Source organism: Tamandua tetradactyla, chromosome 15 (genome assembly GCF_023851605.1).
Source record: "Tamandua tetradactyla isolate mTamTet1 chromosome 15, mTamTet1.pri, whole genome shotgun sequence".
In the NCBI taxonomy this organism is placed as follows: Eukaryota; Metazoa; Chordata; class Mammalia; order Pilosa; family Myrmecophagidae; genus Tamandua; species Tamandua tetradactyla.
This window is the reverse complement of record NC_135341.1, coordinates 47,312,526-47,334,939: the sequence shown is the minus strand read 5'-3', so window position 1 is coordinate 47,334,939 and position 22,414 is coordinate 47,312,526. Positions and strand designations below refer to the sequence as shown.

The following is a 22,414-nucleotide window of genomic DNA, read 5'->3' as shown; positions in this document are numbered from 1 at the left end:
CTAATCCGGTGGTTCAGCAGCAGTAGGGCGTCTAGCCTTCGCCAAGCGCGAACCCAAACCAATATGGATTGAACGAATGAACTTCGCTAGCACAGCAAATTCAGGGGAAAACTAAAGTAATACAGATTAAGGGATGGGTCACCACGGTGACTTTAAATACCCAGGAATTGTGAAAAAGGAAGGTGTCGATGTCAGAGCGCAGCGCCAGCCTTGACGAGGCTCTTTTGGGAGGGCGCCCACATTCCGATCCCCGGGCGGAGGTGTTCACTGAGCCAGGCCGGCAACGGAGTCCGGTGATCCATCACTTTGAAGTCAGGAAGGCCCAAGGGTCAGGGACAGGGGACAGGAAAAGCCTTGATTTAAGCTGGAAATGACTGAAGTCTCGCTTTGGGGGGCTCTCGGGCCGTGGCCCCAACGCTGCACTGCGCGGCAGGGGTGAACCCGGAGATGGGCGCGGATCCCAGTCCTGGGTGCGCGCAGCTCCCGCCCCGCCTCCTCCCGGTGCGCCTGGCCCCTCCCGACGCGTGCCGCCCGCGCGCCCTGGGTGCTGAAGAGGATCTAGCCCGGCAGGCACCTCCTGCCCCAGCGCAGGCGCGAACGCGCGCCACCCCTCCCTCTGGGCGCCCCGCACGCGCCCCCGCCCCGCCTCCGCACGCGCCCCCGCCCCGAGCGCCTCTGATTGGCCGCGGGCCGGGCCGCAGGTATCGGCGGCGGCTGCGGCCAGGCTGGCCCGGGCTGCTTGCGGCGCGGACACGTCCCTCGCCTCTGCTGTAGCTGCCGCGTTCCGGGCTCGCGGCCGCTCCCCGGCTCCGGCTGCAGCTGCCGTTCTGGCGACCGAAACCTCGCGGCGCTGCAGTCCAGCTCTGGCGCGCCGACTGACCCGCGCCCCTTCCTAGATGCCCACATTCTCCTAATCCACGCGAGGTGCTGCGGCAGGTGCTCGGGCATCCCGACGCGCGGTGACCTGAGCCCGGCCGCCATCGATGACCCCGGACGCGGACTTGCTCCAGCCGGGTCACTTCGCGTGAGTATCGCCCCCTCCTCTTAGGCGGCTTTGCACTACCCTTCCCTCACTCGCCGACGTGGCCGCCACTTCGAGGGGTGGGTGTGAGGTGTCTCTCCCTCCCCCAGCGGCCCCGGGGCGTTTCTTGAGCCAGGTCCCTGGCCACGGCCAGCCCCTTTCTGCGGAGGAGTGTGTGTGTGTGTGTGTGTGTGTGTGTGTGCGTGTGCGTGTGCGTGTGCGTGCGTGTGTCGGTGGGGACGGGGACTTGAACTTGCTAGGGGATCGTCGCAGAGTCGGAACCGCCCCTTTCTCCTGCTGCCGGGGCCGGAGCCAGCCTCTGCGTTTCCCTCGCGTTTTCGGAACCCAGCTGGCCACGTAGCACTTGGGCTGCGGTTCACGGCTCACCTACTACGCGACCCGCGCACTTGCCGGGCTCCTTAAGCCATCGGGTAAGCGCCGCAGCCGTTCAGCGCTACTGGCTTGACTCTTTAGTACTCTTAATTTCTGTAAAATGGGACTAGTCTGGGAATCGTTCAAGGTCATGGTCGGGGCGCTGAGTAAGAACCGGAATCGATGTTTGGCCTTCGCCACCCGGCTGCTGGGGCGGGGCGCGCTCTTGAGGTCCTTATCTCAGTTTCATCCTCCATCTATTTCTCACACCTCTTACCCCCCACCCCCCACCCCACCCCTATCCCTCAGGCGCCGCGGGATTTGGAGAGGTTGGGAGCCGACCCAAGGGACCCTGCAGAGGTTGGGGGTGACCGCGGGGACTGTGTGGAGCGGAGCTCCGGACTCGTCTGTTCCGTGGTGGGAACCCCTCGGACCTGAGGGAGTTAAGTACACACACCCCAGTCGTTTAATTTAATAACGTCTTGGCAGTTTGGGGAAATTTGCTTTGTGCCTGCAATGAGATCCGTAATGCTCCGCTTCCTTTCCCTAAATAAACCCTATCCCCGAGGGTAAGTATCCAAATACCAGTTTAGGACCAGGGACTTCCTAAGGGAAAAGGGTATGGTGTGGGTTTGGCTCCCATCTACTCTTAGAAAATGCTTTGAGTTCTGGCTTCATTTCCGCGCTCACCCTCCTTGATCTGGATTTGTTGATTTACTTTACACTTTCCCAGGGGAGGGTGGGGTCCAGTCCAAGGATGTGTAAATGTCTGCCGGATGTGAGCCCTTTACTCCAGATCCTTCCAGCTGGCACATTGGGGGGCTGTCTTTGCCGCTGTGAGCAGCTCACAGAGCTCTGGGCTAGGGAGAGGGTCGCCTCACCTCTCATGCCCCATCATTCCTCTCACCCTCCAACTCAGCTCCCCCCTCCTCAGCTCTGAAGCCCAGTGATGTGATGACTACTTAGTCTTGTGATGCCTGGCAAGCATTTTTGAGCCTCAGTATTTTCATCTGCAAACTAGAATAACTCCTGCCTTGCATTCTTCCCAAGGAAGTTGGGTTTCAGAGGACATGACAGATGTGAAAATGCTTTGGCTGTTGTATATGAAAGTAGAAGGATAACGTTCTGAGAGGATTTGGGGCTGTGGGTAGAAGAGGACCTGATTTAAAGAATTTTACAGCCCAGTAATCCTATTTGCAGGTCTAAAATTCCTTTGTAGAGAAATCTAGCTTGCTAAGACTTTGAAAATTCTTCTTTCCCTTTTGCTGTTGATGCTCCATGCCTGGCTGTTTGGCACCTGCACGTCTCCCGATGAACCCTCCCCTGAACACAGTGGGCCGGGAGCTGACTGTGTGGGGCTGAGGCTCTCTCTGTGGGACTGGAGGTTGTCTCTGTGGACACAGTGGTGTCTCTTTGTGGCAGGGTTCTGGGGCTGGTGGCAGGAACTGTCAGGCTCCATTAACTTTTGGGAAAGTGGATTTTTAGCTTACTCAGTAATTTAAGCTAGCAGTGGTATCAGTGGTATGTATAGGTTGTGTCCTGTCTCCTTCCCAGAGGGACAGAAGGAGAGCTCTGACCTGTGGTTTTGGCCTTGGAGCAATTGATCCACACTGCCTGAAAGTGTCACATAGAGAACTGTTTTCGCCTTCTTGGTTATTGCTGTGTTTGCACAGACTTTTGTCTTGATAGCAAGGTAAGGAGGAATGACTGGTCAGAACTTGGTGAATTTCTTTTACTATATTGAAGTATATTATAATCACAGAAAAGTGCACAGGTCAAGAGCATACTCTGCATTTTTCACAAACTGAACTCATCTGTGTAACCAGTGCCCAATTTAAGATCTAGGAAGGTCTCAGCCTACATAACTGCCCTAGGCACTTGCCCCCCACCACCCAAGGGTAATCACTGCCCTGCTTAGTTTTATCAGGTGAGTTTTAATTTTATTACTATTATTATTTATTTTATCTTCTTAGTTCCTGATGTAACATGAGACTTCTTGATTTTTCTACTTTGTTTTTAAAGAATACAAACCAAGGGTAGCTGTACGTAAGTCAGTCCAGAAAGCTGGAAGGAGGAATTTGGCTTAAAGTTCTGGGTAGAAAATGAACTGATGGTTCCCCCCATACCCTATTCATAAATTTTCTGGTGGTATAACTAGCCCAACCCCAGTTATAACAGTGCTGGTACTGGTAAATAAATGGAGGCTGATTTATTCCCCAAAGGGCTTTTTCATAGTGTGAATTTGAATAATGCCAATCTGAAATAGTGTCATATGAAAATACGAATAAAGTCATTTGAAGCCAAAAAATGGAGATGTTGTGAATTCCTTAAAGTTAACAAAATTGGTCAAGAGTCACAGAATTTCAAAGCTTTTCAACTTAGTGATTTTATGATCTATCCCTGCTGTTGCCACATGGTGGCACCACATTAGCCAGAGAACGGAAATACCCACCATCCTTTCCCAAGCTCTAGGAAGGAATCCCAGGAATAAAATTCAGCATTTCACTATTTTCAAAAATGATTTCCAAATGCTACGGTTTTTCTAATCTCTGGCAAGCAGACCTTCTCTCTGGCTCCTGCTACTAAATCCATAGATAGAACTAAATCCCAGCTCTTTAGAAAAATTGCTAATGGGTGAGGGGCAGGCATGCATATGTATGGGTATTGGGGTGGGGGGAGAATGTGGAGTAGAGACCTTAGGCTCTCAGTCCCAGATGCCTTCTCCTTAGCAATATGGAGCTGGGTATACCCTTGGGATTTTTTTTGTTAATTAATTTAAAAATTTTTTAAAAACATAAACAGGAACATTCTTACCGTATGATCATTCCATTCTACATATATAATCAGTATTCACAATATCATCACATGGTTGTATATTCATCATCTTGATAATCCTAGAACATTTGTATCAATTCAGAAAAGGAAATTAAAAAAAAACAAAAAAATTCGTACATACCATACTTCTTACCCCTCCCTTTCATTGATCACTAGCATTTCAATCTACTAAATATATTTTAACATTTGTTCCCCCTATTATTTATTTTTAATCCATATGTTTTACTCATCTGTCGATAAGGTAGGTGAAAGGAACATCAGACACAAGGTTTTTACAACCACACAGTCACATTGCGAAAGCTATATCGTCATACAACGTTCTTGGGATTTTGAAGAGGGTCATTTGAGAAGCTTGCTTAGGTATGTTTATGATCCTTTTCACCTTAACTCACCCCAGAATACCCTAAAGGTATGAGAGAATGAGTTCCTTTTCCTGAGGCAGCGCTGTCCATAGCAAACTTGGAAGAATAAAAAGGGTCAGGTGTAGCCAGATTGCTGCGGGAAGAAATGCCCCACGCACCCTGCAGAGTGGGAGCCTTGGAGGAGGAGAGCCACAAGGGCGAAGGGTTGTTGGATCAGGCTGCGGGAGACAGCTTAGGTGACCCACCGAGTGCTCACTTCCCACCCATCACCTTTCCCTCTTGCTGTCGGTGTGATTCAGAGATGTTAGAAGGGTGTATTCACGTGCTGGCTACTGTGCCTATGATCTCTGAGTATTTGCTGCTAGACATGATAGATAGATAGATAGATAGATAGACAGACAGATAGATAGATAGATATAGACACTATATATATATATATATATATTTTTTTTTTTTTACTCAAGTGATCTTCTCAGTAAGTAGAGGGTGGCTTTTCAGCTTTACAGATGAAGGAACTGGGCCTTGACAATTAAGTTTTCTTTCTTTCTATACTATGGGAACCAAAGGGAGATTGAAAGCCAAGTCTTTCAGGCAACTTCCCTGAGTTGTGTCCGTCTGCAGGGTGAAAGGAGTCTTGCATAATTCTTTTGCTCTTCCTGGCACCTAGTGCAGCACATTATGTGTAGTAGCTACTGAAGTCTAAGAATGGAATATCTGGGGCTAGGGAATTCTCCTGTGAGTAAGAGGGAAAACTAGACAGTGAGAGGTAAGAAGTTGGGGTCAAGTCCATGCAATCTGTAACACTGGGACTATGTGCTTATAAGAGCATGTAGTCTTATTTTGTGTTTAAAGTTTTATGTAAATGGAGTTTGTCTTATTTATTTTTGTGATTTGCCTTTTCTTCCACCCAGCTTTGTTTTTTTTTTTTGCATGGGTAGGCACTGGAATTGAACCCGGGTCTCTGGCATAGCAGGTGAGTATTCTGCCACAGAGCCACTGTCATACTGCCCCCAGCCTTGTTTTTTACATGTGATATCTTGATAATTGTAGATCTAGTTGATTCATTTTAACACAGTATTCCTTTGTTTGATAAACCAGAATTTAAACATTCCCCAACAAGATTTTCTACTTTTTGCTATCATAAAAAAACAACATCCTTGATTAGATCTTACAGATACTTATAAAAGTGCCTCTGAGGTATTTATCCCCCAGAAATTGAATATCCAGGTAATAGGATATGCTTCCATCAACATCTGTCTTTTGCGTCAACCTTCTGAAGCATTTGTGCCGATTTATATTCCCATTATCAGTGTATGAGTGGTCCTTGTGTCCTTGTGTCTTCAACTATGGCTGGTGTTCATCGGATGCTTTAATTTTGATCAATCCGGTAGGCCTCTCTCCTGGTTGCTGGTGGCTACGGACAATCCTTGGCCTTCCTTGCCTTGTGGCAGCATAACTCCAGTCGCTGTCTTTGTCTTCACTTGGCCTTGCCTTCTGTATCTCTCTTCTCTGTTTCTGACTCTTGTAAAGATACTTACTGGATTTAGGGCTCACCCTAATCCAGGATGCTCTCACCTTGAGATCCTTACTTTAATTACATTTGCGAAGACCTTTTTTTTTTTTCCCAAATAAAGTCATATTCATAGCTTTCAGGCAAACATATCTTTTGGGGGCAGCCATTCAGACCTCTGCATTGTGTGAATGAGTTAATGCAGTCAGTCTCTGGTGACTGGGGGAATCTGAGCAGCGAACCCACCAGAAGGTTAGTGAGGGAAAGGCTGAGACATGGACTTGACTGGGAAAGAGGGGCAAGGGGGAGAAAGGGGAGGAGTTTGGGCTGGATGCTTTGCTGAGAGAAACTTCCCCCACTTCACACTTACCCTGAGAATCAATCCTGTTTTTATGTAAGGGGAGTAAAAGAGTTTATGCAACGGTGTGCCTAAATGCTTTTTGAAAATTGTTATTAGTTTTTTATTTAGCCATGTGTTATCCCCCTCCGTTACCTCCCCTAGGTGATTTTGAGTTATATTTTTTGTATATATTTATATATCATCCCTGGGGTCAGGAAATGCTCTCTGTGAAGATCATTTTGTGGCTATGGTTTATGGTTTATGTCATTGACTGCTGCAGCTGGAATGCACAGATCCATTCTGTGAGCTGATAGTTTAATCTGATTGAGCAGACAGTTAATAAAAAAGTACAAGATATGCTACGAGATGGAGGTGCCCAGAAGACAGAGGTGCCCAGGGCCCCGGAATTTATTGTGTTAAAGTCCTGGGCTGCTCAGAATTTATCTCCTCAAATAATCTTCTGACCTTGAATCGTAGTGGCTCACATAACTGTGCCATACTATATGATTCCTCCTTTTTTTTTTGGTGTGAAATGTAACTATCTCATATTGCACAGAATCGTTTTCTAGGCTTAGGAACCTAGATGCCAGGGTTCTGTTGGAGTCACTGGAAAAAAAAAGAAAACAATCTAAGCCGGATACATTGTGTTTTTTTGGTGAGGATGCCTAATCTGTGTTAGCAGTGCTTTGAGTCCCAAACCTACTTCTCATCTCCTCTTGAAAATCATTGTCCCAAGCCTCATTTCATTTTGTCTATGTAGCCCTAGCCTCAGAAAATATGGCAGGTACTGTTTTTGTGTTTGTGTTATATGCTGTTATTTTTATTTGGGTTTTTGAAAAACATTTTATTAATATAAGAGACTTTGATTTACTAGAATGTCATGCGAGCAGAGTTTTCTAGATTAATCTCTTTCTTTTTTGGCTAACTGGAAGAAAAGTTGGAAAGCCTATTTTAGTTAAATCCTTGTGTAAAATCTTTTAGAAATCCGCCGGTTGGTTTTTCAGCTCTGTGGTCCAGTAAAAGTCACGTGTATCTCCCAGGACTGCAGATCTTAAGATCTGGCTCCTGAGTGCTGCTGAGAGCCCCTCACTGTGCCTTTGCACTCCCGGGTGGGAATCCTTCTTCCCAACAGGTCCCAGGTACCTGATGCTTGCTCTTTCCATCACTTTCACCACCACCACCACCACCACCACCCATTTCTGCTCGGCTTCCTCTCCCCTTGGGCTCTTGCTGAGAATGGATGGTGATAGAAGGCTGACATTTCCTTCCCCCTTCTCTTCCGTATATGATCCAAAAGTAAGAAGGAGAATGAGGGGGAAAAAAAGCATATGCCAATTTTGGGAAATCTGGAAGATAATTGATTCTCAAAAAAAGGTTGTAGAGCTGCCAGAAGACAACAGAAGAAGTGAGATCAAGCAGGGCTGCATGGAGGAGGCGTAGAGGCTCCACATGTTCAGTCAAGGCCACTTCTCAAAGACAAGGACCCCCAGGGTGGTGGAATCATGTTCATTTATAGTGCTATTATGAATATATATATATATATATATATATTTTTTTTTTTTTTACCATTTTTGCTCTCTCTCCTTGTTCTACTATTTATATATTCAGTTACTCTATCTTGCTGCTTTTTTGAATTGATTTAGGTGCCCATATTACATTTTGCTCCTCTACATATTCTCAAAAGCTTTGTACTCTATTTCTGTTTGCTAACATGTACTATTTAGTAATTTTAGCATACAGATTTACCTTAACAAAGTCTCAACTGAATCAGATTTGTTTCTGCCATCCTGAGCAATTCAAGGACATAATACTGCTTTAATGTTTATCGTCCGCTAACAATGTGCATCTTAATGTTATCCTGTATTTTAGGTCAGACTTTTTAAAACTTCGTGGTTTCTAAATTTTAATTTTTTTTTCCACTTCGTGTGCAATTCTTTCACAATAGTTTGACACTGTCTTCCAACTTCCATGGTTTCATTTTGATAATTCAGTTAGCAATCTGATTATTGTTCTTTTGTCATCATAATCTGTCTTTTCTTTCTGGCTAATATTAATAACCTCTCTGTGTCACTGTGTTCTGAGTGTCCCTTCGGTGTAAGTAGTTATGAGTTTCTTTTTTATTATCCTACTCTGAATTCGCCGGTCTTCTTAAATGCTGAGGATTGATGTGGAATCAATGTTCTGAAAATTTTTTAGCCATTATTTCTTTGAATATTGCCTCTTCCCCGGTCTACACTTTCTCCTCCTGAAACTGATCATACACATGTTGGATCTTAATTCTGTATCATCTGTCCTTTAACTTTTCTTTCATGTTTTACTTATGTTTTTAGTGCTGCATTCTGGGCTATTATTTCACCTCTACTAGTTCTCTCTTCTGCCATGACTAATCTGTTCTTAAACTGTCCATGGAGTTTCCATTAATTACTATTTCTTTTTCTACGTGTTCTACATGGTTCTTTTTCAAACTTTTTTGGTAATTTTTTTTTTTTTTTTTGGACATAGGCAGGCACGGGGAAATGAACCCGGGTTTCCAGTATGGCAGGTGAGAACTCTGCCACTTCACCACCATTAGCTGCCCTGTTTGGTAATTTTTATAGTTTGTTGTTCATTAGTTCTACGTTGATAAATACTTAGCCACATTAAGCATACTTATTTGATTCAGATATTAATAAATTCATTATCTACAGAATTTAGCAATCGGAAAAGACTGTCAGTCATTCTAGTTCTGAATTCCTTCTTAACATTGAATAAAGTGAAAGAAAAACCTGGGGTCAGGTAGGGACCCAAGTACTGGGACTAAGCCTTCCCTTACCCAGATATTCTACCCATCTCCATCACAAGAGGCAAAAAGCTTTAGTGAACTTGAGTAACTCTGGGCTTTCTTAGATATCCTAACCCAATCAGTAAGGGCCAAGGGATGCCCTTGCCACTCTGAGTATGTCTGCCTTTCTGCAACAAAGGTCAAAAGTGAGTCCTTTGCACTGGGTTAGAGACCAGGTCTACTCTGACCTTCGGCCCTCTATTGACTGGGCTCAAAAGGAAACCCAAAGCACCCATCCTTCCCTCACCTCCTCACTCAGCCCCAACACCACTTGTCTTAAGTGGCTAGAACACATGACATCAGGTCTTTTATCCCTGTTTCTCAGTGCCCCCCAGTTCCCAAGGCCATTTCCTCTTATTTTTTGATGACTTGCACTGCTCCTCCATTAGTCTTGTCAGTTTTAATATAAATGAGAGCCTTCTAACACCTGGCCTTTCTGTGCCTTGACCTCCTCTGCTCTAATTTTCTGTCTTGCACCTGATCTGTGCCACTCACTTCCACAGTCATAGCCCAGACCTTCTTTATTCCCAGTAACTGCTGACCCTTCACAGTCTCAGTTTCATGCATTTTATTTCCTGACAACCACCTGCCATCTTCTAATCCTCCAACAACTCCCAATTCTGACAGTCCCTCCATAACCCTGACTTCCAGGCCATTATCCCTGACATCTGAAGTCCTTTTCTTCTGCCTTTTCCAGCTTGTATGTCGTGGTCTGCACTATAATCAATGCTTTGTACAATCTCAGTTCACTTACTTTCTGGCAACATCCTACTTACTCGGCAGAGCCACAGCAGTGGTTAAATCCTAACCCCTGCCTATTCTTCTTGCATTTGTGCCGCTGTGTGTGGCTGGCAGGAGAAAAACCCACAAACAATTGGCTGGTCTCACATGACCGTGAATCTCAGGTGGTTCCTTAATGCTGCCTGATACATCCTATTCCTTGTATGCTTCTGTTCATGACAATTTCACATTTTCTCCCTTTTCCTCAGACCTCCACACCTCTACATCTCACTCCTACACAGTGCCCTTGCTTCTTCTTTCACCAAGAAAACTAAGACCATTAGAGGTGGAACTTCCACAAACTCGCTCCACGCATCTTCCTACCTGCCCAGATCTGTTGTCATTGTACTCTACCTTCTATTTTGTGGCTGAAAATGAAGTATCTGTTCTATTATCTAAAGCCAGGCCCCTCAGTCGGGCCCTGGAGTTGATCTTCAAATACTCCAGGATACCACTCCAGAGACTCTCCCTTCTATCCTCCCTGCCTTACAGATAATTCACATTGGCTTACAAACATGTTATTTCTCTCTTCTTGGGAGATGCTCCTCTTCACCTTACTTTTACTGCCAGCCATGGCTCTATTTCTCTTCCTCCTCCCTGTGTGGTAAAACTTCTCAAAACAGTTGTCTAGACTTGTTGTTAGCACTTCCTGTTGGACTTTCACCCCCACTACTCACGAGAAACCGTGGACATCATCACTGACCACCATCTTTGTGCATGCAGTGGTGGAATCTCAGTCCCCACCCTACTTGACCTCCTTAGCAGTATTTAACTCAGCTGGTCACTCCCTCCTCCTTGACCTGCTTTCTTCACTTGGCCTTGAGGATACACTCTTTTGGTTTTCCTTCTAATCCCTGGTAATTGTTTTCAGTCTCTTTTGCTGGTTTCTCTTCTTTTGCTTGACCTCTTCATGTTAAGAGTACCCCATGGCTCGGTCCTTTTAAACTATTTATTTCCTATTATTTTTATCTAGGAGACTTCATCTTGTTTTGCAGCTTTATGTGTCATCTATGCCAGTGATCCCCAAACCTGTATCTCTAGGCTAGACCTCTCTTCCAACACCTTGAACTACCTACTTGACTTCTGTCTTTGGATATGCAGTAAATATCTCCAAATCAACTTTTGAAAGCTAAATCCCCAATCTTCCCCCTAAAATCTGTTCCACCCACAGTTTTCTCATCTTTGCTGAAGTCCTAAACCTTGGAGTCATCCTTAATTCCTCTCTTCTTACATCATAGATCTAAATCATTAGAAAATCTCTTTGCTGTATCTACAAAATATATACAGAATCTGTTTTGAACCATCTCCACTGCAATTGCTGCCCAATTGGTCTCACTACGTCTGCCCTTATCCCCTACAGTCTATTCTCAACACAGCAATTACAGCAATCCTTTTAAAGAAAAATCAGATTATTCTAGTCTTCTGTTCTCAAACTCTTCGAAAGCCTTCTATCTCATTCAGAGTCAAACTTGAGTTCCCTACAGCTTCTCATCTCAGTCAAAGTAAAAGACAAAGTCCTTTAACAATGGCCTACAAGTCTCTGCAACATCTGGATCCATAATAGCTCTCTAGCCTCTTCTCTTTCTGCTTTTGTCCTCCTCTTTCACTTTGGCCTCGGTGCCATCCTTGCTGTTCCTTGAGCACTTTCAGGCCTATTCAGCTTCAGGGCCTTGTCCCTGCTATTCCTCCTGCGAAGAGAGCTTGTCCCCACATAGCCACATGGCTAATTCCACCCCTTCTTTTAGTTTTTGCTTCAGTTACTACCTTTACAATAGATCTGTCCCGTTCGCCATATTCAAGATTGACCATGCCCTATCCTCCACCTAGTAGTCCCAGTTATTTAACCTTTTTTTCTTTTTTCTTATAGCATTTACTTTACCCCTTTGAAAGTACTTTAGAACTTATTAGAATTTTTTAACTCCATAAGAACAAGTGCTTAATACTTAGATAAATCTGATATTAGAAATTTTTTAATTCCGTTAAGAATTAACTATACTTAGATAAATCTTAAGAATTTTAAGAAAATGACCTTATTCTATAGATGGGGAGTTTGGAGCATAAAACACTTATTTCTTAGCTAGATAATTACTGAGAATCTTCTAGTTAACAATGAAAAAAAAATTTTTATTGTTCTTTTTTTTTTAAAAAGTTCTAAGAAATTGTTTTGGGTTCAGTGCCGAAGCAGAGGCTCTGATTTAGTGTATGACAGTGCCCCCAGTGAGCCTGCGCAAATCAGACAGGTCAGCGGAAATGTTGTTATCCATGTCAGTTTTACCCGTTAAAGTAGCTTCATGGTTTATATGTTGCCCTTCAGACCAATGCCTGAAAATGTATCTCAGGTACCTTAATATTTTGATCCCATCTGAATTTTATTTCTTGCCTAAGGAAAAAAAAATTCTTAATGTGGGAAACTCTTTACACAGAAAGATATTTATCATAGCACTCTGTGAAATAGCAGAGTTGGAATCAACCCAGATGTATAACACTAGGAGGTAAGTCAGTAAATGATGTAATAGTCACTTGATGGAATATAGTGCAGACTTAGCAGTGATGTTTAAAAGTGGTTGTAATGGCATGGAAAATGTGTTTAAGATAAAGCATTTAGTGAAAAAGGATATACAGTACTGCATACGATAGGACAACGATAAGACCACCTACAAAGTGGCAGAAATGAGACCTAAATGAGTCAATGTTCTGGCAGTGGGTGTTTGATGGTGTTGAGTTGATATTAATCAATTAATTATTCCTTTTAAAATATATCTTCCGAGTTTTCTTAAATGGACAAGTTTGGGGATGGTGAAACCCTCACAGTAGCTTTAAAAGCGAACCTCAAAAGAATGAGAGAGGCAGAGAACTTTTTGTGGCCCCTCTGGTAAGATACTATGGGAATTCCTTTTTAACAACTCTTTTGCAGAATTGAGACTCCATAAGAAAAGAGATGGAACAGGAAAGGTGCCCCAGCCTGGCCACATAAGGGGAAACATTGTTGGGGGGTTGTCTCCCACCCCTAATCTGTGGATTAGGGCCCTGTGCTTTATTTCTGGGTTCTTCAGTGTCTAGACTTGATGGGGGTATTAAAGCAGTGCTTAAATTTCGGTCAATGGAAAGGGACTGGAGTAAATTCCATTGGCTACATTGTATGCTTGTGTGTTGCTTTTATTAGGGTTTTACCTTGGATTTTGAGAAAAAAATGAAAAAGATTTGGTCTTCATTTTCGTCCAATTTGAATTAAATACGCATGTGCATTACTGCTCAATACAAAACAAACCTTTCTCAGTCTTCTGCAACACCCGAAAATTACTGAATCAATATATTTATAATAAAGCTGTAGCTGTATTGGTTAGATTTTGCTTAAGAGTGCTGTAATCTTATCTATAGAATCCTGTAACATACCTTTAATTATCCTTGAAGTAGCTAACTTTAATTAAAGTAGGTGTTTGAACCTCCTGCTAATGGAAGATGCATTACTGGATTTGTGAAGCCCACAGTGGATAAGGCTAATGTTAAAGATCATTAAATAATTTCCCTCCTGCCACAGTACTGTGCTAGAAATTTTAATTGCCAAAAGCACCTTTCCTCTTCTCTTTGTTATCCAATAGACATTTTCTAGGATCAGATCTCTTTATACTGTTACTGCTTGTATTTCTTTAAATATAACCACACTTTGAAAGGTCTTCCTAAGCACACCACCTTTCTGTAAGCTTTTCTATTTGAAATTGTTTTCCTTTTGAAAATGTATGCTACTCAGTCTAGTTCAAACATTTATTTTAACTTTCATTGTATTAAGGCTTTGAAATAATAAAAGAAGTGTATTTATTGCACTAGGGCCTTTGATCATTTAAGGAGGCATAGCATGAAAAGGATCAGATCAGAAAGGCGTTTTGGAAAACTGGTGGACCAAAAGTTGTCAGTAGGTATTTCCATCATTTCACCAGAATTGCTCTTTGCAGGCGATGCAGTGCATTGGTGAGACTCATGAATTCCATGGACATGAGTCTGTGACCATACTTCTTTTGCTATAAAATGAGTTCCTTAGTCAGATACAGTGTGGTAGGGAAAATTATGACAGTGAATTAAGAATTCTGTAAGTGATGGATGGTGTGCTGGCAGGAGCATTATGGACAGAAATGGCAAATCTTTATCTATCTGTTCCAGGGAGGAATCACAAATCACAGCCCCCTCCATGATAGAAGGGTTTAGTGTTGTCACTACCACCAGGTGGTTAACTAATTTTCTCTCATTCTACATCCATGTAAAGTGCAGCACTGTCCCCTGCTATTGGAAAGATAGGTTCTCAGCAGTGGTGAAAGCCAGATTATGCCTAGAGAGGGAAAGTCTATGAGGCTGGAACCTGAGGCCATGTCTATTTTGTACAAGAGCTCATTGTATAAGCACTAGGGGAAAGAGATCAGCTGATATCCATGGGTTGTGTCATCCTGTCCACCTGATTTTTGAAACTTTTCTTTGCAAAGGGTATGTTTGAGCATTCATTTAGATAGTCAGATATCATCACATTCTGTGGCCGCTCTGAGATTTCCATTCACATAACTCCTCCCTAGACCGCCTTGTCACTAATCTTCCAATTCTTTTCTTTCGTATCCTGCCATCCTGTTAGCTACTGCTAAATGATGTAGATCCATTCTTCTGCACATCTCTCAGTCCAGACAATGTGGAAAATCAAATATGCTGTCTGAATTCTACCCAAGATCAGGGATTTCCCTTCACTAACTCTTCTGAGTCATCCCTAAAGGGGCTTTTAATGCTACAGGTGTCCATTTCTGGTTGGAGCCAGTTGAATCTCATAGAAAAATCTGTAAGGCAGGCCTGAGTTTTTTTGTGTTGTATTAGTTGACCATAAGAAACTTTCCATGAGGACATAGGTGTGGATTGAGGGAGAGGACAGAAAGCAATAGGCGTAGATGGAATAAGTGCCTAAGTCACTCGCCTATGCAAATTATACCTTCTGGAACTGCTTCATCTGGATTTATTATATATCACTCCTGTTTGACAGTGGATGTCTACTGCAGACACCGAACCTGAAGAGAGGCTCAAGGCTAGGTGGGTCAACTGTTCTAGTGCAGCTGGTCACAGGATCACTTGGTATCCCAGAGTCAGGCATTCAGTACCAGGTCCAGTAGCCAGCATGGGCTGTTTTCTCAAAGGGAGAATAGTTATCTGTAGAAGAGGGGATGACTTTGTTCTGACACCCTAGGGGTTTACAGTGCTTTTCCTAGAGCTCCCTGGACGAGCTGTAGGGCATCTCTGTTTGTTGCAGGCATGTCACATAACATTGGATCTGTTGGGCCGTGTGTAATCTGAGGGACAGAGCAGATTGTACTGCAGTCTGGATTTGCAGCGGAGCCTTCTCTTGCGTCCCACTCAACAGGCTGCCTTATTGTTTTCCAGCGTGCTCATGTGCAGTATTTGTCATCTGCAAAATCCAGAAATGCTCAATGAACTCTGAGCTTCTTTTTTACTAGAATGCTAAATGATGTTGATGAATATTAAAGTAATGGTAAAAACAACAGCCCTAGATGATCTAGGACAGTCCATTAATGACACAATGGACTAAACCTTGGTGGCTGTGGCTGAGGACCCAGCTGGTGAAGCAGAATACTAACTCTAATTATAGGGCCTGGGTGAGGCACGTCTGGACTGTTCGGGAGCGGGCATTTCTTTTGGACACAGATGTTCGTTCTTGTAATGGTTGGTTTGAAGTACAGTGGAAGTTGGTTTAGAATTTGACTTTTTATCACATATTTGAAAATTATCCTTAGTTGGGAGTTTACTGTTCCCATACATTTAATTTTTCTCTTGTTTAAGATTATTATCTTAATAATCTGTGTTTTCCGTTAGCTTGTTGAGAGGACTATACTTGGGATTATTTTTTTTCTCTACTTACATGTAGAATGTATCTCTGAATTTCAAAGTCGTATATTGAGTTTTAGGCACCTTTCAGACATTTTAGAAGTTGTTATTTGGTACAAAATACTTGGCATGGTTTTAGTAATAACACTTGTGGCAGGTTTGGTGAGATTAGGCAAGAGTTATTTTTAATTAGTCCCATATGAGGAATTTTATACCATCCCTACTTACCTTTTCATCTTACTATCACTTGCTCTTAAATAAAGCCACCAGCCCACAAGTAATTGAGTGGGGAAGGTGGTTTGTGCTGAGGGAATTGCTGCCCATGTTTTTTCTAAGCCCGGATGCACTGCTCCAGTCAGGTCTTTGCCATTCAGCTCTTCTGAATAGCATTTGTTCTGTAGTTCCAGGTCCTTTGTGTAGAATCTCTCAAAATAATCTCTACTATTAACCACCTGAATCTGAATGAACAGCTTAAAAATCTGAGATCATTTTTAAGGTACTTACTTGTAAAATGAGACATTTCTGCAGTCGCAGAATGATTCTAGAACATGCAGGTCAAATATAAATTCTCTGCCTTCTAAAGGGTATGTGAGAAAAGTGAAGAATGGGTGGGTAGTTGGAAAACATTGTTTTGAAATGCAACATGGGCCATTACCAACACAGAGGTCACAAGAAGTCCCATAGTGTTCAGCAGGAGCCAAGGCAGGGATGCCCACAACTCTGCCTGCTCCTGGCAAAGCCTCATTCCCTCTTTCCCAGCCCGACCATCAAAGCTCAGAAACACTGCCAGCCTGGAATCATCAGGGTCAATACTCATCATTCCCTTATTCCCTGTTTGTTAGTCCCCACAAGGAGCCTGGGTGTCCTGGATCATTGAATATCCCTCAGACTCTGACCCTCAGTCACTCTGTTCTACATGTTTCTTCATCTGACCCTGTCTCCCACCTCTCCCCACCCTGAGAGGGCTATCATTTGCCTCAGCACTGTCTTCTGTACCATCATCTTCTTCTCTGATGTTCCCTTTTCCTTCTTCCTTTGTAGCCCTCTCAGACAGGGGCTCTTTCAGTCCCTGCTCCACCTACCTGTAAGTTGTATAAGTGTCTTCCCTGCTCACTGTTTCTTTGAGGTTGTTCTGGCTGCCACCAGACACAAACTGCATCATCAGACCCTACTGTCCACTATCTCTCCTTGTTACACTCTGCTGCAGATGCCTGATCCTGTCCTCTAGCCTGTAAGATTTTAGCATGTGACTCCCTGCAACTCTCGCTGACATTGTAACTGGGTTAGTTCTTGGTGATGTTGATACCTACAGAGATCATCCTCTTTGGCCTCTCCTCTCCAAAGACTGTGTCCTCTTTTACCATATTGCTGGAAACTCTTTCATTCTTTTGGGTAAATGTTTCCATACAGGCCATCCCTGGGCCTCTCTGCTTGAGCTCAGAGTAGTATTTGCTGCCTCAGTACTTTCTATACAGGATCATTTCCCTTATTACCCCCCCCAAATTCCCCAAGTTCCCAGAGTCTTTTTTTGAGTGTTTCATTCTGTTTAGGAGCAAACCTGGGCCCGATGGAGGTTGCAGAAATCCTACAGCTCTCCAAAGAGCTCCTCTTGTCTTTTTTTACCAAGCCAGCCTTGCCCAAGCTAAGCACCCACTGCCTCCAAAAGTTTTAATACCTTTGAGGGTCAGAGGTGCTGTGAGAGCTCCCTCCAACCGCCTGGTGTTGGTATCGAGTGGGCCTACCATGGGTGGAGAGGTTTCTGTTAGAACCAGAAGCTGTATGGTCCCCTCTGCTTTACCATTTTAGTGGTTGGAAGTGGGGATGGAGTGGAAAGAACAAATTAACAACCTTCCAGGGTTGTAGGCTGCCATGTACTTGGATATGGAAGCCTACTTCAGGACTGGGGTATTGAGCATGTGGACCGTGTTAGTGTGGAAAGACGGTGAAGCAATTTGTATTGGTTTGCTAAAGCTACCAGAATGCAATATACCAGAAATAGAATGATTTTTAAAAAGGGAATGTAGGCTGGGCCACGGTGGCTCAGCAGGCAAGAATGTTTGCCTGCCATGCCAGAGGACCTGGGTTCGATTCCCAGTACCTGTCCATGTGGAAAAAAAAAAAAAAAAGGAAATTTATTATGTTGTTACACGTTTACAGTTCTAAGACACTAAGAGATCCAGAGAAATATACCTTGACTCAAGAAAGGCCTATGGGTCCCTAACACCTTTGTCAGCTGGGAAGGCATGTAGTGATGTCTGCTAACTTTCTCTCCCAGCTTTTCCTTCCAAAGAACTTCCTCAGGGATGTTTTCCTTTTGCATCTCCAAAGGTATCTCGCTGTGTGGGCTCTGAAGCTTTTCCAAAAGGGTTCTCTCTTAAAGGGCTCCAGCAAGTAACCCAACCTTGAATGGGTAGAGACACATCTCCATGGAAACCACCTAATCAAAAGGTCCCACTCACAATTGAGTGGGTCATATCTCAGGGAAACCACTTAATCAAAAAGATCCCATCATACAATATTATTTTTTTTATTTTTTTATTTTTTTATTAACGGAAAGAAAAAAAAAAGAAATTAACACAACATTTAGAAATCATACCATTCTACATATGCACTCAGTAATTCTTAACATCATCACATAGATGCATGATCATTGTTTCTTAGTACATTTGCATCGGTTTAGAGGAACTAGCAACACAACAGAAAAAGATATAAAATGTTAATATAAAGAAAAGAAATAAAAGTAGTAGTAATAGTAAAAAACAACAACAACAAACAAACCAACAAGCAAACAAAAACAAAAAAAAACCCTATAGCTCAGATGCAGCTTCATTCAGTATTTTAACATGATTACTTTACAATTAGGTATTATTGTGCTGTCCATTTTTGAGTTTTTGTATCTAGTCCTGTTGCACAGTCTGTATCCCTTCAGCTTCAATTACCCATTGTCTTACCCTGTTTCTAACTCCTGCTGAACTCTGTTACCAATGACATATTTCAAGTTTATTCTCGAATGTCCGTTCACATCAGTGAGACCATACAGTATTTGTCCTTTAGTTTTTGGCTGGATTCACTCAGCATAATATTCTCTAGGTCCATCCATGTTATTACATGGTTCATAAGTTTATCTTGTCTTAAAGCTGCATAATATTCCATCGTATGTATATACCACAGTTTGTTTAGCCACTCTTCTGTTGATGGAGATTTTGGCTGTTTCCATCTCTTTGCAATTGTAAATAACGCTGCTATAAACATTGGTGTGCAAATGTCCGTTTGTGTCTTTGCCCTTAAGTCCTTTGAGTAGATACCTAGCAATGGTATTGCTGGGTCGTATGGCAATTCTATATTCAGCTTTTTGAGGAACCGCCAAACTGCCTTCCACAGTGGTTGCACCATTTGACATTCCCACCAACAGTGGATAAGTGTGCCTCTTTCTCCGCATCCTCTCCAGCACTTGTCATTTTCTGGTTTGTTGATAATGGCCATTCTGGTGGGTGTGAGATGATATCTCATTGTGGTTTTGATTTGCATTTCTCTAATGGCCAGGGACATTGAGCATCTCTTCATGTGCCTCTTGGCCATCCGTATTTCTTCTTCTGGTAGGTGTCTGTTTAAGTCTTTTTCCCATTTTGTAATTGGGTTGGCTGTCTTTTGTTGTTGAGTTGAATAATCTCTTTATAAATTCTGGATACTAGACCTTTATCTGATATGTCGTTTCCAAATATTGTCTCCCATTGTGTAGGCTGTCTTTCTACTTTCTTGATGAAGTTCTCTGATGCACAAAAGTGTTTAATTTTGAGGAGCTCCCATTTATTTATTTCCTTCTTCAGTGTTCTTGCTTTAGGTTTAAGGTCCATAAAACCACCTCCAGTTGTAAGATCCATAAGATATCTCCCAACATTTTCCTCTAACTGTTTTATGGTCTTAGACCTAATGTTTAGATATTTGATTCATTTTGAGTTAACTTTTGTATAGGGTGTGAGAGATGGGTCTTCTTTCATTCTTTTGCATATGGATATCCAGTTCTCTAGACACCATTTATTGAAGAGACTGTTCTGTCCCAGGTGAGTTGGCTTGACTGCCTTATCAAAGATCAAATGTCCATAGATGAGAGGGTCTATATCTGAGCACTCTATTCGATTCCATTGGTCGATATAACTATCTTTATGCCAATACCATGCTGTTTTGACCACTGTGGCTTCATAATATGCCTTAAAGTCAGGCAGCGCGAGACCTCCAGCTTCGCTTTTTTCCCTCAAGATGTTTTTAGCAATTCGGGGTACCCTGCCCTTCCATATAAATTTGCTTATTGGTTTTTCTATTTCTGAAAAATAAGTTGTTGGGATTTTGATTGGTATTGCATTGAATCTGTAAATCAATTTAGGTAGGATTGACATCTTAACTATATTTAGTCTTCCAATCCATGAACACAGTATGCCCTTCCATCTATTTAGGTCTTCTGTGATTTCTTTTAACAGTTTTTTGTAGTTTTCTTTATATAGGTTTTTTGTCTCTTTGGTTAAATTTATTCCTAGGTATTTTATTCTTTTAGTTGCGATTGTAAATGGGATTCGTTTCTTGATTTCCGCCTCAGCTTGTTCATTACTAGTGTATAGAAAAGCTACAGATTTTTGAATGTTGATCTTGTAGCCTGCTACTTTGCTGTACTCATTTATTAGCTCTAGTAATTTTGTTGTGGATTTTTCTGGGTTTTCTACATATAGTATCATATCGTCTGCAAACAGTGATAGTTTTACTTCTTCCTTTCCAATTTTGATGCCTTGTATTTCTTTTTCTTGCCTAATTGCTCTGGCTAGAACTTCCAACACAATGTTGAATAATAGTGGTGATAGTGGACATCCTTGTCTTGTTCCTGATCTTAGGGGGAAAGTTTTCAATTTTTCCCCATTGAGGATGATATTAGCTGTGGGTTTTTCATATATTCCCTCTATCATTTTAAGGAAGTTCCCTTGTATTCCTATCTTTTGAAGTGTTTTCAGCAGGAAAGGATGTTGAATCTTGTCAAATGCCTTCTCTGCATCAATTGAGATGATCATGTGATTTTTCTGCTTTGATTTGTTGATATGGTGTATTACATTAATTGATTTTCTTATGTTGAACCATCCTTGCATACCTGGGCTGAATCCTACTTGGTCATGATGTATAATTCTTTTAATGTGTTGTTGGATACGATTTGCTAGAATTTTATTGAGGATTTTTGCATCTGTATTCATTAGAGAGATTGGTCTGTAGTTTTCTTTTTTGGTAATATCTTTGCCTGGTTTTGGTATGAGGGTGATGTTGGCTTCATAGAATGAATTAGGTAGTTTTCCCTCCGCTTCGATTATGTTGAAGAGTTTGAGGAGAGTAGGTACTAATTCTTTCTGGAATGTTTGATAGAATTCACATGTGAAGCCGTCTGGTCCTGGACTTTTCTTTTTAGGGAGCTTTTGAATAACTAATTCAATCTCTTTACTTGTGATTGGTTTGTTGAGGTCGTCTATTTCTTCTTGAGTCAAAGTTGGTTGTTCATGTCTTTCCAGGAACCTGTCCATTTCTTCTAAATTGTTGTATTTATTAGCGTAAAGTTGTTCATAGTATCCTGTTATTACCTCCTTTATTTCTGTGAGGTCAGTAGTTATGTCTCCTCTTTCATTTCTAATCTTATTTATTTGCATCCTCTCTCTTCTTCTTTTTGTCAATCTTGCTAAGGGCCCATCAATCTTGTTGATTTTCTCATAGAACCAACTTCTGGTCTTATTGATTTTCTCTATTGTTTTCATGTTTTCAATTTCATTTATTTCTGCTCTAATCTTTGTTATTTCTTTCCTTTTGCTTGCTTTGGGATTAGTTTGCTGTTCTTTCTCCAGTTCTTCCAAGTGAACAGTTAATTCCTGCATTTTTGCCTTTTCTTCTTTTCTGATAAAGGCATTTAGGGCAATAAATTTCCCTCTTAGCACTGCCTTTGCTGCGTCCCATAAGTTTTGATATGTTGTGTCTTCATTTTCATTTGCCTCTAGGTATTTACTAATTTCTCTTGCAATTTCTTCTTTGACCCACTTGTTGTTTAAGAGTGTGTTGTTGAGCCTCCATGTATTTATGAATTTTCTGGCACTCCGCCTATTATTGATTTCCAACTTCATTCCTTTATGATCCGAGAAAGTGTTGTGTATGATTTCAATCTTTTTAAATTTGTTAAGACTTGCTTTGTGACCCAGCATATGGTCTATCTTTGAGAATGATCCATGAGCACTTGAAAAAAAGGTGTATCCTGCTGTTGTGGGATGTAATGTCCTATAAATGTCTGTTAAGTCAAGTTCATTTATAGTAATATTCAGGTTCTCTATTTCTTTATTGATCCTCTGTGTAGATGTTCTGTCCATTGATGAGAGTGGTGAATTGAAGTCTCCAACTATTATGGTATATGTGTCTATTTCCCTCTTCAGTGTTTGCAGTGTATTCCTCATGTATTTTGGGGCATTCTGGTTCGGTGCGTAAATATTTATGA

General features: G+C 42.2%; 1 protein-coding gene across 4 annotated transcripts in view; it reads left to right on the top strand.

Moving 5' to 3' along the window:
• Positions 1 to 719: 719 nt before the first annotated feature.
• MYRIP (myosin VIIA and Rab interacting protein) overlaps positions 720 to 22,414 on the top strand; it is a 343,444-nt gene continuing 321,749 nt past the window's right edge. The window contains exon 1 of one of the 4 annotated variants that reach the window (XM_077129737.1): positions 720 to 1,024. The gene's annotated coding sequence lies outside the window, so the exon portion shown is untranslated. Of the gene's footprint in view, positions 1,025 to 1,195; positions 1,453 to 22,414 lie in introns of those variants that run through there. The other 3 variants (XM_077129739.1, XM_077129738.1, XM_077129736.1) reach the window with 3 other exon arrangements.